Below are 17,350 nucleotides of genomic sequence, written 5' to 3' on the forward strand. Positions count from 1 at the left end.
CAGGCACTGTCCCTCACTTAGTACCAACTAGTCTGAAACAATCCTTCCTTTCTCTGGACTTTTGCTTATACTCAACAAGAGTTGTGTCTCTAAATTGTAATTTGTATTTAACTGTGTTCTCCTTCACCGGGGTATGTACCTCAAGAGCTGGACTATATATTATTCACCTTTGTAGCCATGGCACCTAGCACATCGTTTGGAATAGGCATTTAATTGTATTTCAAACTGCAACTCAGAGACTGAATACTGTCTTTGTTCAAAACTATTCTTTGGAAATATCTACATTTTCCTCTAAAGTCTATGACTTTTTTTTAAATGACATTCTTTTAAATGATGAAAATATCCTTTGAAAGTATAATTAGAATTTTAAGAAATGCCTAATCATTTAAATATGTAGTATGAATAAAAGGGGTGATTAAGATGAATACAATTGCTATTCCAAAACTAAGCTTAAATATTAATAAAAACTGATTTTTTTTTTGGTGCATTTTATAAGGCAATTCCAAAAACATCTCGAACAATGACAGTATCACTATAACACTGTTATTCTACAGTAATGGTTGCAATAACATTCTTGTGAATGTATTGATTCCAGTATGTTTCTTTAAAACAAAATAGAATCTGTCTCCCATCGGGTAAATCTTCTCTTAAGAAGACCACATGTGTCTATGGCCATAACACCCGGAATGCAACAAAATCCATCTGATCTCATCTGATCTGGGAAGAAGACCACATGTTTTCAGGAATTAATTATGTATAAAAGTGGAAGCCTCTTTGTTCCAAAACAGGTAAAGTAGAAATATTCAGATTGAAGACAGGCTACCAGACCCCTTCCTATCATACTTTCTCCTTTCGCCCACACCCCACAAATACCCTAGGACCCCTAGAAGGCACTCAGAAACCAAAGGAACAATGGAAAGAAAATTGAAGCATAAGCTGGAAAACCTTTGTCCTCATCTCAAATAGTAGAACCTTAGATAAGTAAATACTTCAGTACTGCCTGAGCCTGTTTCTTTATATGTAAAATAAGGAAAACTCAGGTTCTTTCTCACTGAAAATGCTGTCATTTTCAAATATCTTCAACTCTGGAGACAGAGCCATGCTAAATTATCTGAATCCCACTGGCCCCTTCAGGATGTATACACACGGTGTCTAGTCAAATTTGATTTCAACAAGTAGTCCATCATTAAGAATTTTCAACATTCAGAGGGAGAAAAAAAATGGCGATGATAGAGGCTCTGTTCATCCCTCCGGAGACCAAATCAAAGTTGTGACGGAAACAAGGAGCAGCAACAAGGAAAAATCACCTGAGATCTAGATGAACAAGCCATACAGCTAGGGAAAAATCTAAGAAAGCACCCTGCAATGGCAGAAGATGGGATGGGCTGCCGGGTCCTGAGCAGCTGAGAGAGACAGAGGCTGTGGCAGCAGCAGAGGCAGACGCCTCCTAAAGGGGCCACTTCCATGAGAAGATTTTTGTGGTGATGGACCTGCCCGCTCTGAGCACCAGTGCCTATTGGGCTGCGCACAGGGGGCACCAGGGACTTACAGGGAGACACTGTTGGAGTGAGGGCCGAGGCGAGACCTGCTCAATTCAGAAGTGCCAGCGGTGTCCATTGTTCCCTGTTGATCCCTCCCCCAAAGCAGTGCGTGGACACAGCACCGCCATTGCCGTAGGTCATCAGACTGGATAACAGAGGTCGCTCAGCCCAGAGGATTCCCTGAAACCCCGCATCCCCCAACTCAGGCCCCACCCAAGCTACATCCAGGTGTATCCCCAGCGAGTCACGTGCTCCTTGCTGAGACTCACAATTGAGGAGGCAGCTGCCCTCAGTTTCTGGTGTGGCTTTTTTAAGGCAACTATAAGCACAGTATCTACGGATTGCTTGCTGAATCTTAACAGGTGGCCCGGAGGGGTGGAGGCTTCGGCTAAATTTGGCCTGCAGCTGAACCCCTCTCAGGATTGTGCCACTGGACACCTACTTCACAAATCCACTCTGATCAGACCAGAGACTTATGAGCTTTGCTTAGTACATAGAAACAGACAAGGAAAGGCAGCCGAAATGGTAAGACAAAAAAACAGAAACCATGACAGAACAGAACAGAAATCCAGATATAATGGAGCCATGTAATCTAACAGATGCAGAGTTCAAAACACTAGTTATAAAGATGTTCAATAAACTTTTGGGAAATGTAGAGAACTCCAACAAAGAGATAAAAATGGAAATGGAAATTATAAAAGGGAACCAATCTGAAATGAAGAACACATTATCTGAGATGTGAAGTCTATTAAATAGAATAAACAAAGGAACAAAATGAGTAAAAAAGAGGATCACATACCCTGTATCTAGAGAACAGAAAAGCCAATCACGACACTCAATCAGAAGGGCAAGAAAAAAGATGCCAAGACTATAAAAATAATTTAAGGAGAATATGGGGCTCTATTAAGGCTCCAAATATTCGTCTAATCAGTGTAACCGAAGAAAATCAAGATGTTGAACAACTGTTTGAAGAAATAATGATGGAAAACTTCCCTAACCTGGTGAAGAAAATAAAACCCCAGGAAGCTCAGAGAATTCCAAAAATCGGGGATCCAAAGAGGCCCACACCAAGACACATCATAATTAAAATGCCAAAGGTTAAATATGAAGAAAGAATATTAAAAGCAGCAAGAGAAAAAGATAGTTACTTATAAGGGAATACTCATAAGACTGGCAGCTGATTTCTCAAAAGAAACTATGCAGGACAGAAGGGCTTGGCAAAAAGTATTCAACAAGATGAAGACCCAGGATCTACAACCAAGAATAATTTATCCAGCAAAGCTATCATTTAAAATTGAAGGACAAATAAAGAGCTTCCCAGACAAAAATAAGCTAAAGGAATTTATCACCACCAAGCCAGAATTACAGGAAATGTTGGTGGGACTTCTTTAAGAAGAAAAAATATGTCTCAGAAACAGGAATAAAGAATGGCAACAACTACATTCCTATAAGTACCTTAAATGGAAAAGAATTAAGTGCTGCAACCAAAAGAGAGAGTGACTGAAAGGATAAGAAAACAAGATCCCTACATATGAAAAGGAAGGAGATGGAAAAAGATATTGCTTTGATGAACCTAGAAGGTATTTAAGTCAGAAAAAGAAAGATAAACACTATATGATTTCACTTATATGAGAATTCTAAGGAATAAAAAGAACAAACTAATCAAAAACAGACTCACAAGTATAGTGGATGATTTGGTAATGGACAGACGGGAAGGGGGTTTGGGGGACTGGGAGAATGGGGTGAAGGGTTAAAGAAATACAAATTAGTAGCTGATGGATGGTCGCAGGGATGGGGAGCACGGCATAGGGAATAGTGTTAGCATTAATAAGTTGGCGAGGTGGAGGGTCAGGGGAGGGAGGGAGCAACTGGGGGGATCGGGGATCATTTTATGAACTATATAGACGGGTAACCAATGTACTGTGTACTTGAAACTAATAAAATTTAAAAAACAAAATAAATAAAAATTTTTTTATAAAAAGAATTTTCAACATTCATACCCCAAATATGTACCTTCATTTATAAAGTATGTAAGTATTATCAATAATATCTATACTAAATATTAGTAAAGCTCACTTTTTTGAGATAAAAATAACTATAAATAAAATTTCTATGTTGACTTGCCCCACTGTCTTTGGAGTCACGGGCTGAGAGGAGCGCCTGCCACGTGAAGGACACCGAGCTGAGTGGGGTAGAGTAAGGAGGCAGCAGCGCCAGTCCCTGTCCTTGAGATGAGTCTGGTCTCAAGCACAAATGGTGTTCATCAAGTAATGAGACACTCAGATTAACATACCCAAGTGTTCTTTGTAAGAAAAGCATTTCCATACCATTTTCCCAAGTCAATCTTTAAAATGTGACAATTTTTAAAAAGTGATAACTACGTGAGGTGCGTGAGGTGATGGATGTGTTAACTTAATTGTGTTAATCATTTCACAATGCACATATATATCAATCATCACATCATACACTCTAAACATACACAATTTTATGTGTCAATTATACCTCAACCTGGGGAGGAGAGGACTTTTTCTCCTCTTCCTCCCACTACTGGAAAAAAAAAAAAAAAAAGACAATGTGAAAGTAACAGAACATTTTTCCACGGTGTAGACCTATGCTTCTCAAATTTTAGGGATTTGGTCACCATATCTTCTCAATCAGAAGTTCAGCTGTGATGACCACGACTCTGAATTTCTAACAAGCTCCCAGGTGATGCCACAGACTTTGCTGAACTGGTAAAGAGGTAGAGAATATATTCTGTGCAGCAACGTGCTTCCTAAAGAGTCTCATGTACATAAATCTAAAAACTCACTTTTTTTTTTAACCTCAACTGAAAAAATTCTATGAAGCCAGACCCTGGCTCAAAGCCCAGGATCTCAAGCCCACGCCTCTTCTTAAAATAGGTTTTCAAAATGCTTAGCATTTCGAAATAATGCCTAGCATTTTGAAAAAAATAAAAGGATATTTGCCTAAAATTCTAGCAAAGTTTTTGATATCACCAATCTGATTTTATATTTATTAACCTTTGTTTCAATTTTCACTTTCTGTTCTACCCTGACATAAAATTATATACAAAACTGCCAAAGCTCTACTTGCTTGCCAGGTAAATTAAATCCCTTTTGCCATTTGCTCATCTCCTACAAAGCAAGACTTTTTCCTGGCAACTTTTCTAAATTCGTTTGCTTTAATTTTTTAAAAATTTCAGTTTTGTTGATTGATGTGAAATCATAAGATAGTTAAAGTGTACATCATGATGATTTAATATATGTATACATTTTGAAAGGATTCCACCTATTTAATTAACTAATTAAAACATATAACACCTGGCATATTGATTTATTTGTTTGTTGGTAGGAACACTTAAGTCCTAATCACTTAGCAAATTTCAATTATACAATACCGTGTTATCAACTGTAGTCGCCATATTATACATTAAATCCTCAGACCTTATTCATCTTACAGCTGAAAGTTTATACCCTTTTACCTATCTTTGCCGATTTCTCTCAATTCCTTAAGATTCCTGAAGGCACACCTTATCATGCAGCTGAGTTATGGAATTAGGAAACCAACAAGAATTTCTGTACTTTCTGAAAGTTTGTGGTTACTTCAAATCATCGTCCCATTGAGAGGGCAATTATGCTTGGCAAAGCGAAAACATTGGCTATTTAACCACAAAACTAGAATTAAAGTACAGAAGGTCAACTTCAAACAAATTCAGGATACAAAGATCTTTCAGCCACTCAGGCAATAACTTCATTTTCTAAGACTGTTCTCTCAGTATTAAAATAGCTGGAAAAGAAAGCATATGCTTCTATTTAGTGTTTTTTTTTTTTTTATCCTTCCTGTTGTAAATTCTACTAACCTATTATTTTCTTATGCTGAAAAACATCTTCATTCTCATTCACTCTCCCTGGAGCAACGTCCTTGACAAATTCTTCACAATCCCAGTGAGTCTTTCAGCACAGACTCAGGTTTCTAAGTCAAAACCTGTGCAAACATCACCCGTGAAACATCTGCAAGGTAATGACACATACACCCTGAGCTCTATCTTCATTCATTCCCTTCCTAAGACTTTGTTAAAATTTTTAGCATAGCAAGAGACTTCTGAACAGTTTTCCCGAGCCCTTTTACTTTATGTGTGAGAAATGAAACCCAGACAGGTTAAGTGACATGCTCAAAGCCACACTGCTATTGAAACCTGGCTTCATTCGCACATTTTCTAATAATCTACAGAGGATCAGAGGCAGCCAATGATAAACATTTACCAAAGAAGTTACCAATAAAAACATCTATAAAAGGAAAAAAAGAGAATGCTGAACTCTTTATCTTAATTGAAAAAGAAAGGGCAGATAATCACACCGAATTCTTAGGCTGGTTACTCATGGAACTGAATTTAAAACAGCAAATTCTCCATCTATTTCACCAGGCCAGGTTTCATAGCAAACCTTTGCTATTCAGTAAAGGAAGAATCCTTTTTTATTGAGTGCCATTGACCCAATCAGAGCAAAAGAAAAACAATGAAAGATCATTCCTAAACAAAACGATTAAAGCTTAATTCCTCAGAAAAATTTAAAGTGCTATTAACGTCTTAAAATATGAACAAAGACCACTGAACTTTAGTCAAGATATTCATGGATTATTTCATTATATACATTTATTTTATATTAGAGGCAATTAATAGAAGCATCTCAGATTGGAGAGCTTACAGCTCCATGTAATTCCATGCGGGCAGGGTTTCTGGACTGTTTACTTCTGTGTCCCAGTGCCTAGAAGAGTGCCAAGCACAGAACGGTCGATCAACGCCTAGCTGTGGAATGAATGGCTCAAAAGAGAAAAGGGAAAAAGAAAGTTGCAGCACACAGATATGTACGTTAAACACATGGGATGGCAGCTCAGGGGCTGGGATGGAAAACGGGGATAAATCAATCAATTAGAGCTGGGCTTTGCATGGATCACTGACAGAGAACATGACTTGAGGTTCGACCGAGGTAAAAAGAAAAAACTTTGGGGGAGATGGGAAAAGGTTGGGATGGGCAAGAATGAGTAAGTTTTAGGCATTAGTAACCAACTCCACTATCTTCAGAGGCCTGAAAAATACCAAGCTGGGGGCCAATTCCTGCCCTGAGGTTCTCGGTTCTTCACGTCCTCACAAATATTTATCAGTAAGTATAACTAAATGGGAAGTTCAATTCCAAATAATTATTATTAGTTTGGAAAGAAGGAATCTTGGAATCCTATTTACCTATATCCCGCTTTTTTAAAAGAGCACATTTGCAAATACACCTGAACTAACCAAAGGATGAAAACAAATAATATTGCCGCAGGTTATCAAAAACATGGCACTGTTTCCTTGGCTAGTGGTCACTAGTTAACCAAATTTAGGTACTTAAGAGTTTTTTAAAAAAGACACCCAGAACTTAAACATAATATTTTCTACAAATATTATATTAACACCTTCCTAGACCACAATATTCCCTCTATCACCAACCCTAACACCCAAAGATAGCACCACAGAAGAGACTCTGCTTTTATTCATGAACTCAGTGCATACATTACTTATTCCAATTGCCTCAAGGCTAGTTCTATTATCATTAATAACTCCACTTTTCAAAAGCTAAGGGCTTGAAAATAAGCTAACAAGTTTATTCCTGATTTTTAAAGGCCCTGTGTTACAACAGCATTGTGTACTTTTTATAGTACTTTCTCTCACAAGAGCATCTCACAGGAACTTCATTTGAAGCAGGTATTAGTCACACCAAGAAAATTGGACTATGAAAAGGTTAAATAAATAACAGTTTTTGCCTGAGCAGGGGCTAAATGTCAGGTCTCTGAAACATTATTTTTTAGTCCAAACTCTATCCTTGCCTCAATGTTTTTCTACTTCAACAAGCAGATTCACAATCATGTACAACAGGTGAGGGTTTGGTTTAGAAAGGAACGGAAGCCCAAATAGCGTTCCAAGTAAAACACGTGTTAAACAAACACTGGTTGGAAGCCTAACATAGACCAGGCCCTGTTCTAGATGCTGTGGCTTCAGCAGTGAACAAGACAAATTCCCAGCCCTCACAGGACTTACATTCCAGTGATGGAGAGAGATGATGCACAAATACATAATACAATATCAGGAAGTAAAGTAATAAGTGCTGTAAAAAGAAATGTAGGTTTCACTTACATATGAAATTTAAGAAATTCAAGTTTCATTTATATGTGTAATCTAAAAAAGTATAACTCATAAAAAAAAAAAAAAAAGGAAAATGGAGATTACCAGGAGCTAGGGGGTGCTGGAAGAGAAGAGATGCTGTTTAAAGATACAAATTTGCGACTACTAAACAAGTCATAGAGATCTAATGTACAGCATAGTGAATATATATAACAACATTGTATTGTAATTATCATACCTTTTAAGATACTAGACCTAAATTATTCCCCCCACAAAAAAGGAAATTATAACTATGTAATAAAGATGCTAACTATTGCTAGGATGGCAAATCATTTTACAATATAGAACTGTGTCAAATCAACACGTTGCACACTTTAAATTTACAATGTTATATATCAAATATAGTTCAATAAAAGAAAAAAATGCAGGCTACAGAACACTGCAAATATACTACTCGTTATCATACTAACTACCACTGAACTGCACACTCTAAATTGATTGTATGGTATATCCATCTGAATATGTCGATAAAAGCTGTTTCTTAAAATGCAAGGTAAGGGAATAACAATGGGGTTAAAAATTAAACTTCACAGCTTTGTGCAACTTTAAGCACTTAGCCAAGCTAAGATGGTAGACTGATTACACATCCTCTTCTTGGCTCCCAGTCTGACTGTGAACTGACAGACTGTGAACTCCAGGAGCTCTGAGAAACCTGACCGGCTCAACATGAAGGAGCCATGATACTGATACTGCAGGATCCCCCCCAAAAGACAGCCTTCAAACATCATCCTACATTGGGGTCAGAGTACAAGCCTTTTATTAAACTCAGTAATTTCTGCCCTGACGTAATCTTGAGCAGACAACCAGATATTTGAGGAAAGCTATTAACATGGAAGACAGAAACCAAATCAAACCAAAAAAACCCACCCAAGGACACAAAAGCTATGCAAGAAGAAAAACTTTTTAAAATGTCAATTGCCGCAGAGAAAGATAGCATCCATGAAAGAGGGTATGATTTTTAAAGAGAGCTCTAGAAAATTCAAAACAAGACAACAGAAGTATGAAAAATAATTAATAGAACTGGAAAATGAAGTTGAGCAAATCTTTCAGAAAGAACAAAAAGTCAAGAAGCAAAAAAGGAAGAGAAAGATGAAAAAATTAAAAGGCCAGTCCAGAAGGTCCAACATCTGAAAAATAAAATTGCCAGAAGGAGAAAAAAAGAAAAACTACCATTAAAAGTACCATTAAAAGTATTTAAGAAATTTTCCCAGGGATGAGTTTCCAGATAAAAAGGGCTTACTGAGCCTCCAATAGAATGGATCAAAAGAAATCCACGAGTCACAGCACTATGAAAATTCGGAACACTGTGGACAAAAAGATAATTCAAAAAGTTTCTAGACAGAAAAAAACTGGTCATATGTCAACACATAAGAAACCAAAATAGCTTCAGATTTCCTCACAGTAAGACAATGCCAGAAGGCAATGGAGCTTGCCTCCAAAATTCTGGAGGAAAATTTCAACTGAGAATTCTACAACCAGTTAAATTATCCATCAAATGGGAATGTAGAATAAAGGCGTTTTCTGCAATATCTCAAAAACACTTATCTTCCGCATGCTCTTCCAAAATGAGTACATATCTGGAAAGAGAAACACACGAGACACAGGACACAGGAGAAAGGTGAAGGAATCTGCAGACGAAAGCGAAGAGCAGTCCCAGGGTGGCACGTGTGTGTCCTAGACCCGGTGCGCAACCGTCTGGACAGATGGGGGGCTACGAGCAGTTCAAAATCTCCACAGATTTGTGCAATTAAAAAGCAATTTTAATGTCTATTATATTTCGATAAAGCTGCAGAAAATTTTGTTTTTAAATTTTAAAACACCTGTGGGCTAATCATCCAGTTAATAATCAAAGAAATACAAAGGAACATGGCACTAAAGTGTAACACTTTCTCTACGGAACCAAACTTTAAAGAAAAAAAAAGGCCAATATTCAATATAGATGAAACTGAGGCAAATGTAACTCTTTTGTGTAACAGTAAATTGGTATAAAAAACATTTAAGAATTTATATTTTTTCACCTAGTAATCTTCCTAGAACTAGGAGATAACTAAAGAGAAGAAAAATGCCATGAAGCAAGATAACAGTTACTATTTACAATAACTGCTTAGAAGCAACCCATTAAATAAAAGGGGAAATGATTATTTAGTAATTTTGGGTATATCATCAACTCCATAGAGCACTGTGAAATAGGTAAAAGTTTGATAATTTTATATTTAATCCATTCATTTATTTTTTTTGAAAATAAAGAAAAAATATGAAATCCAATAAAAATCACTCATATTCCTACCACTAAGAGATAACCACAGCTAAAATTAATATTTGTATTCTCCTCTAAGACACACATTTTTGGCAGAATTAGTGTCATATCAAATGTGTTTTATTGTTAAATATTTAAGTTGTTTTCAATATTTTATGATGCCACAATAAACATCATTGCAAATCTGAGATTATTTTCTTAGGATAAATTCCTAAAAAAATTACTGGGTTAATAAGTATTAACAGTCTGCTAATTTGTAGTCCCATCAGTAAAAGCATAAATATCACTTGTTACTTTTTAAAAAGCATACTGCAAATTTTCAAAAGTGCTATAATGAACAGATTATGTGAACAAAAAGGAAAACACACAGGTAATCGTTTTTTGTTGGGTTTTTTTTTTTCATTTAATGTTGCAATCATATTGTTTTACAATTTAAATTACTAATTCCATGGGCCAGCTTCAGTGGAAACCATTGTTTTTAGATCTCGGTTCTCAAAAATAGAATCCCTAAAGATTTAAACCAAATAAACTGCCTCTGACCCATAGCTCAATTCTTAATATCATGGTATTTTTCACTCCAAAGATAACACGGCATTAATTCTGACCTACATACTAATTATTTTTCAGCAGCAATGCTGTTCCTAGTCACAATGCTCCTTTATTTTTAAACTGGATTTTGTTTAGCTGGAACCCTCAACACATCACTTAATCCAGCTGAAGGGTAAAAGAGCACCCATTATAAAGTTCTCTCTACTTATTTATGCTGGAAATTTTTCACGAAACAAATTTTAAAGTATATTCACTATTTAAAAAATCAGAGCAAAGGAATGTTCCGAAAAGAAGCCGTCTCATTTCTAGGTATTCCTTATTATTACAACCATGTGCTGTCTTCTACAGTAGTTTGATAATCAAATATCCCAAAACACTACCAAATTCATGCCAAGAGAAATAATATTCCATTAAAAACTTTAAAATTATTTTGCTTAAAGTACTATAAAAAGATACTCTGGGAGATCAAAATGTGTAGAGACAAGGGTGTCAAAAGTTAATAAATAATACTATACAGGTATACTTGATGTGTGCTAACAGAATAGATCTTGTGTTCTCTTGACCAAAAAAAAAAAAAACACACAAAATTATGTGGTGATAGATGTGTTAATTAACTTTACTGTGATTATCATTTCACAATATTCACATATATCAAACCATCACATTGTATACCTTAATTATATACAATCTTTATTTGTCAATTATACCTCAATAAAGCTGGCAGGAAAAAAAGCAAGCCCATCATGTAATAAATAGGTGAGAAAAGGAGGCATTACAACAGGATCAGAGAATAGTTAAGGGAAATATAACTGTCTTCAAATGTCCCAAGAATGGAAATTGGCACAATTCCAAGGATTAGAAGAGACACTCTGAGTAGGTGAGAATAGAAGTGTGTCCAAAGAGTGAAAGTTACATGAATGAAGATTCCACTCAATAATAAAACTGTTGTAACTCCTCAAAGTGTTTAACAACTCATGGTGCAATGAAGAAAACTCTCCATTCCTTACATTCCAGCAGAAGATGAGAGTCTAATCTAAATAATAATTTAGAGGGAACCTCTGCATTAGAGGGAAGATCAAGCAAGAAGATAATCAAGATCCTATCCATCTCTGTTATCCTAAATTAGCATCTGTTTACACAGAAGTCCTCAAAGTGAAGTAGAAGTATTCTGCAAAATGATTCCCTGGAAAGCTCAGATGGAAATAGTGTGCAGGAAGTTTGTAGGCAAGTGCTCTCAGGATCATCCTTGTGGGGGAAGGAAAGGAGACAGAAGATGATGGAGCAGGTAGGCTATGAAGTAGTCTTAACAGGTCACAACCTACCCCACAGCAACCTCTGAAAGGGGTTGACCTTCACAGGGCAAGAGGGTAGGCTGAACTTATATACCTCTTCATCCACCAGTCATCTCATGCAGGCTGCACCCAGGAAGGGGTGTGACCCTGGAAGACCAGGCTCCCTTCAGCTGGAAGGTGCAGCATCCACTATAAAACCTTACATAAAATTTTTGTGTATCAATTATTTCAGTAAGATAACATACATCAAATGCGAAAACCAGCCTTTGGTACTTTACAACATTCTGCTGTAAAATATTCAGTAGTTCACTGGCCTCACTAGAAAACAGCACAGCACACAAATATTACAAGCAACTCTAACAAAAGAAAGACCTACTTTCATTCTTACTATAGAAATATCCCATCCCACTCTCCACAGTCAAAGTTCAGAGGGTTGAGAATCCCTACCCATGACATTATGGTGGTGCAAATTCTGAAGTTCAACAATAGCCAAGATTAAATATTAATATTAAAATTAGATGGAAAACCAAATTTTTTAAAGCCCTTCCCTCCCCTTCACAATGTAAACAATTAATTTACTCACTTCTAAAAAACATGTTAAAGTGTACATGCATTCGCCCTCAACTGATTATCTTCCAATTGATAAGCTTTAACCATTCTATTCCCTATGCTATTAATACAAGGACATTAACTTACTTGTGCCACACACACAACATGTAAATATCAAATCATAAGACTTCATAAATCTCAACTTAAATTCAAGTTCAATACTATGAAAAATAACCAAATCCACAGAAGAAAAAAAAATCTGACAAACTTTCTATGTTCTTATGCACATACTTCATTCAAGGATAATTCCTTTATATTTTAATTCTGTACTCTTGAAAAATAAATAAACATCTACTCTTCTACAATCAGGACAGCTGGATTTTTAGCAAATCTCAAGAATAATTTCCCTTTAGTTAAAATGCTGCTGTGGAACACAGTTATGATACAAATATTAATAAAGCTTTCCTTTGCTTATAAAGTTTATATTTACACGAGAGAGAAAAAAAGTGAGGTGTTGTAACACAAGCAATTAGGGCCTGCCCTCAAACTGAATTATCTACCTCTTTGGTTGACCAGAATGACCCATTTTTAGGAAAAAAAATAAGAGCTTAAAATTCAATACAGAAAGATTAAGAAAAGACGATGTACTAATGCCAAGGTAAAGTAGCTCCTTGTAATTTATCTCTGAAATTCCTCTAAAGTTCAGACAGAAGGAAAATAATGGAGAAAAGCAGACCTAAAGTACCACAGTCAAAACAAAATTGCTAAGTTCAGGAACATTTACAGAAGCCAAATCAAGATCAATGGAACAATAAAATAAATGAATGTTGTTTTGAGCCACTGTTGGTGGTAATTGTTACAGGAGCAATCGAAAACTAATACAATTGCTTATTAAAGTCTACCTCTTGCTAGATATTAAGAGTTACATCTTATACATTTTAATATGTTCTGTTCAAAAATTAGCATAGTTCTCTATACAAATCTGGCCCTCAATAATATTTTCTCAATAATATTTTGAATGTAAGCTTGTAAATCCTCTCGCTGCTTTCACTGGAGGAAGAATTATATTAGAACTAGTCTAGATCAAATTTCTTTCGTAGGGCTCTTTGTCACAAAGCCCAGGAGCTACAGACCCTCACATTTTTTTTATTTTATTGTTCATTGATCTTAATTTGGCTTATCTAAATGATTTTGAAATACAAAAATCTTTATAAGGTAGTTTCTTTTAAAGGATGACTGGTTTTCTAATAATAATTCCTACTAACTTAATATTTTTTATAGTGTCAGATCTCGTAATTAAATAATTTTATATTCTTTTCTTTTTAAACGCCTACAGCACCTGGTATTCTATGGTGGCCTCCCATCCAAGTACTAACCAGGCTCGACCCTGCTTAGCTTCTGTGATCAGACTAGATCGGGCACATTCAGGGTGGCATGGCCATAGACATAATTTTATATTCTTAACTGCTACAAAATCAGTGTATTTTGTTTTGTTTGGCAGGGGTCCACATCACATCATTCCCCTACTTAAAATCCATTAACGGTTCTTCATTGCCTACTGAACCAACCAGAATTTCCTCACACTAGCGCTCATGATATGCCCCTACACCCCTCTATCCTAAACTCTTAAGGCTCCACACTTTTATATCCATTTTCCTTCGGCCAACAGGACAATCAATCCCCAGAAATACCATGCACCAAGCTTGTCTTCACATCTTTGTTCATGCTGTTCCCACTATTGGGAAGAAACATGGCATCATTCTCCATTCCTACCCCTCACTTCTATTTCTACCTTGTCCATGAATCTTTTCTTGCTCTCTCTCCACCAAACGGTCTCTTTCTCCTCGGAATCTTCATAGTCCTTTGGAAATGTCTCATGGTGACCAACACACTCTCCAGTGTGTCATGGTTATTTATATAATTGTCTCATTACACTTGAAGACTGTAAGCTTGTAGAACCTAGCACATTGTTCAAAATGGGTGGGCAATACACATTTGTTGATTTAAACTGAATCTAGCAGTGTTTGAGCTCTCCTTTGGTGACTGGATGTTGGGTTATAAACATTATAGTTCCATCACAATTGATTTTGAAGGCCTACGTATATATAAATTCTTTAACCAATCTGAAATTTATTTGAGTGTATAGTATAAGGCAAGAAACCTTCTTAACTTAACTTTCTTCCAAATGATTAGCCACTGTCTAACCTTTTTTTTTAAAAAAAAAACAATTCGTTCTTTTCCCATGGATTTAAATTTTTGCCTTTATGATATATTAAATGTGTGTTGTGTGTACTTCTGAACTTTACTCTGTTTCAATTATTCTAGCTTGGGGTTTTACAAACTGCAAGCAAGTTTCCCCCCATTAGTGGTTCCTAAAATCAGTTTAATGGGTCATACCCTTCACTGTTGCTGTTCTTTTAATGATGTAGAATATAAAATAGACTTCTGATAAAGTATTACCCTGTAAAAACTGTTTGATATATATGTATATATACTTAGATTGTAAAATGCTTGTTACTATGAATTGTGGTTTTAAAATGTTTAGGAAATACTGCTATAGTTATCTTCTTGCCAACATTATCCCATTTTACTTAATAGTAATAAATTTAGAGTGTTCTTTAATGCCTGATATAGCAAGACCCTTCCTTCCCTGCCCTTTATTTTTCAAATATTTTGAACTTTAGAAATCAGCTTATCGACTAACAATTATTTCTGATATACTGGTTAGGATTACATTGAATCTCTAGATACAATGTAACTTGACATCCTTGCCTGAATCTCCCTACTCAGAATTATGGTTTGTATATCCTTTTACTCAGATCTTTATGTCATTAGTTTTATAATTTATTTATACATTTTACATGTTTGTTAGGTATTTTCTTGCCTCATACTATACACCATATTATCTATGGTTGATTTATGACTGATTTTTTTTTTTTAGAGATAATTCCTAACTGATCACTGCAAGTAAAAAAAGATAATATCAATTTTTTTAAATGCTATTCTTCTAACTAGCCACCCTATTTAAGTCTCTTATTAGTCATAGTAGTTTTTTCTCCTTATTTATGGTTATGATTTTCTGGTAGATTATAAACAATTGAAAAGTATAGTTTTGCCTATCTCTTTAGTTTTTACAGTTTTTTAAAAATTTAATAGCTAGAATCTCATGTTTAATGCTATCCAAAGTGTCTTGCTCTTGACATAAACTGTATTACCATTAAACATTTCCATAAGTTTCTAGCAGATAACTTTTATCAATTTTAAAAAGTTTCTTTTAATTCCTATCGTACTAACAGCTTTTATCATGAATAGATGCTGAATTTGAAAACATATTTTTAGGCTTCTATCATGAATATTATATGGATTTTTCTTCTTTTAATCTATTAAATATAATTATAAGAGTTCCTATTATTGAACCATCCTTACATTTTTGTGATACAAACAACTTGCTTGGATATGAAATATGCTACTCTTTTAATACACTGCTAGACTGATTTATTTTTAAATATTTAACAGGGTTTTCATATCTGCATTATAAGTGAAACCAATTTATAATATATACATACAATTTGTACTTTCCTTGACCAGTTTTTTATCATGGTTATATTACCCTTATAGGAGGAATTAGAAAGTGCTATATATACTAAGATAGTCTTATAAGGAAATGTGTTTCTTGTAGATTTGGTAATTCACCTATAAAATCATTTGGGTCTCATATCTCTTGATTATCTTATCAATTTTTCCTATAATTATTGGCCAACTCAGATTTTCTACCTCTTCGTGGCCAAATAAAATCATCCATTTTATCCACTTTTCAAACTTTTTATATGTGTACATATTTGTATATTATTCTTATCTTTACTCCCAATAATGTACCTTTTGTCATTTCTAATGTCCTGTAAACTGCATATTTTCTTTCTTCCTTAATCGAATTCACCTAAGGTTTGTGTATTCTACTGGTCTGTTTTTTAGAAACTGTTATTTTGGTTTTAGCATTTAGGTGTACTTGTCATTTTCATTTACAATAGTCCCTGCACCCCTTATCTGCGGTTTTGCTTTCTGTGGTTTCAGTTCCCAGTCGTAAATATTAAATAGAAAATTCCAGAAATAAACAATGCCTAAGTTTTAAATTGCAAACCATTCTAAATAGCATAAAATCTTGCTCCATTCCTCCTAGAACATAAATCATCCCTTTTTCCAGCATATTCGCATCATATATGATATCCACCGGTCAGTCCCTTAGTAGCCACCTTGGTTATCAAATCAAGTAACCCTTGTTTGACTTAATAATGGTCTCAAAGCCGTTTACCTAACTTTTATTACAGTATATTGTTATAACTTCTATTCTTTTAGTTGTTAATCCCTTACTGTATCTAATTTATAAATTAAACTTTATTAGAGGTATGTATATATAGGGAAAACATAATACAGTGTTTGGTACTATCTTTGGTTTCAAATGTCCACTAGGAGTCTTGGGACATATTCCCTGTGGCTAAAGTCGGGGGTGGCGGAGGGGCGGGGAGGTCTATTATATAAAGATAAAGCAAAGGATTGATTTTCTTTCTACTTTCAGTTTGTTTTTATTATTATTTTTGGTTGTTCATTTGGCTCACTTGTTTCCTATTTTTCCAATAAATGATCTTCTCAGTACTTCTTTGCCTTCATCCCAAATTTCTATCTAATTATGAATGCTTAAGATCCTGGGGTTGATTTGTATTACCTCCTAATTTCCCTGTAATATTTGCAAAGTTTTGTTAACAATCTTCCAGATCACTCATTTTTGTCTTTAATCCTACCTATTCAATTCTCAAGCTGACCTATTTAATCTTTTGTTTGACAATATTTTAAATTTCCATGAACTTAGTTGTTTAAATGATCTTTTTTCATAGTAGGCTACTTTTATTTAACATATTCGCTATCTCAAATTTCTTCGAAGATATGAGCT

At 35.1% G+C, this 17,350-nt stretch overlaps 1 protein-coding gene and 1 pseudogene across 4 annotated transcripts in view; both read right to left on the bottom strand.

Moving 5' to 3' along the window:
• The window catches only part of VGLL4 (vestigial like family member 4), a 138,398-nt gene that overhangs the window by 97,177 nt on the left and 23,871 nt on the right, over window positions 1-17,350 (bottom strand). The gene's annotated exons all lie outside the window — the stretch shown is intronic.
• Window positions 13,733-13,851, bottom strand: LOC118601863 (annotated as a pseudogene).

This window comes from Rousettus aegyptiacus, unplaced genomic scaffold (genome assembly GCF_014176215.1).
Source record: "Rousettus aegyptiacus isolate mRouAeg1 unplaced genomic scaffold, mRouAeg1.p scaffold_m13_p_4, whole genome shotgun sequence".
NCBI classification, from domain to species: domain Eukaryota; kingdom Metazoa; phylum Chordata; class Mammalia; order Chiroptera; family Pteropodidae; genus Rousettus; species Rousettus aegyptiacus.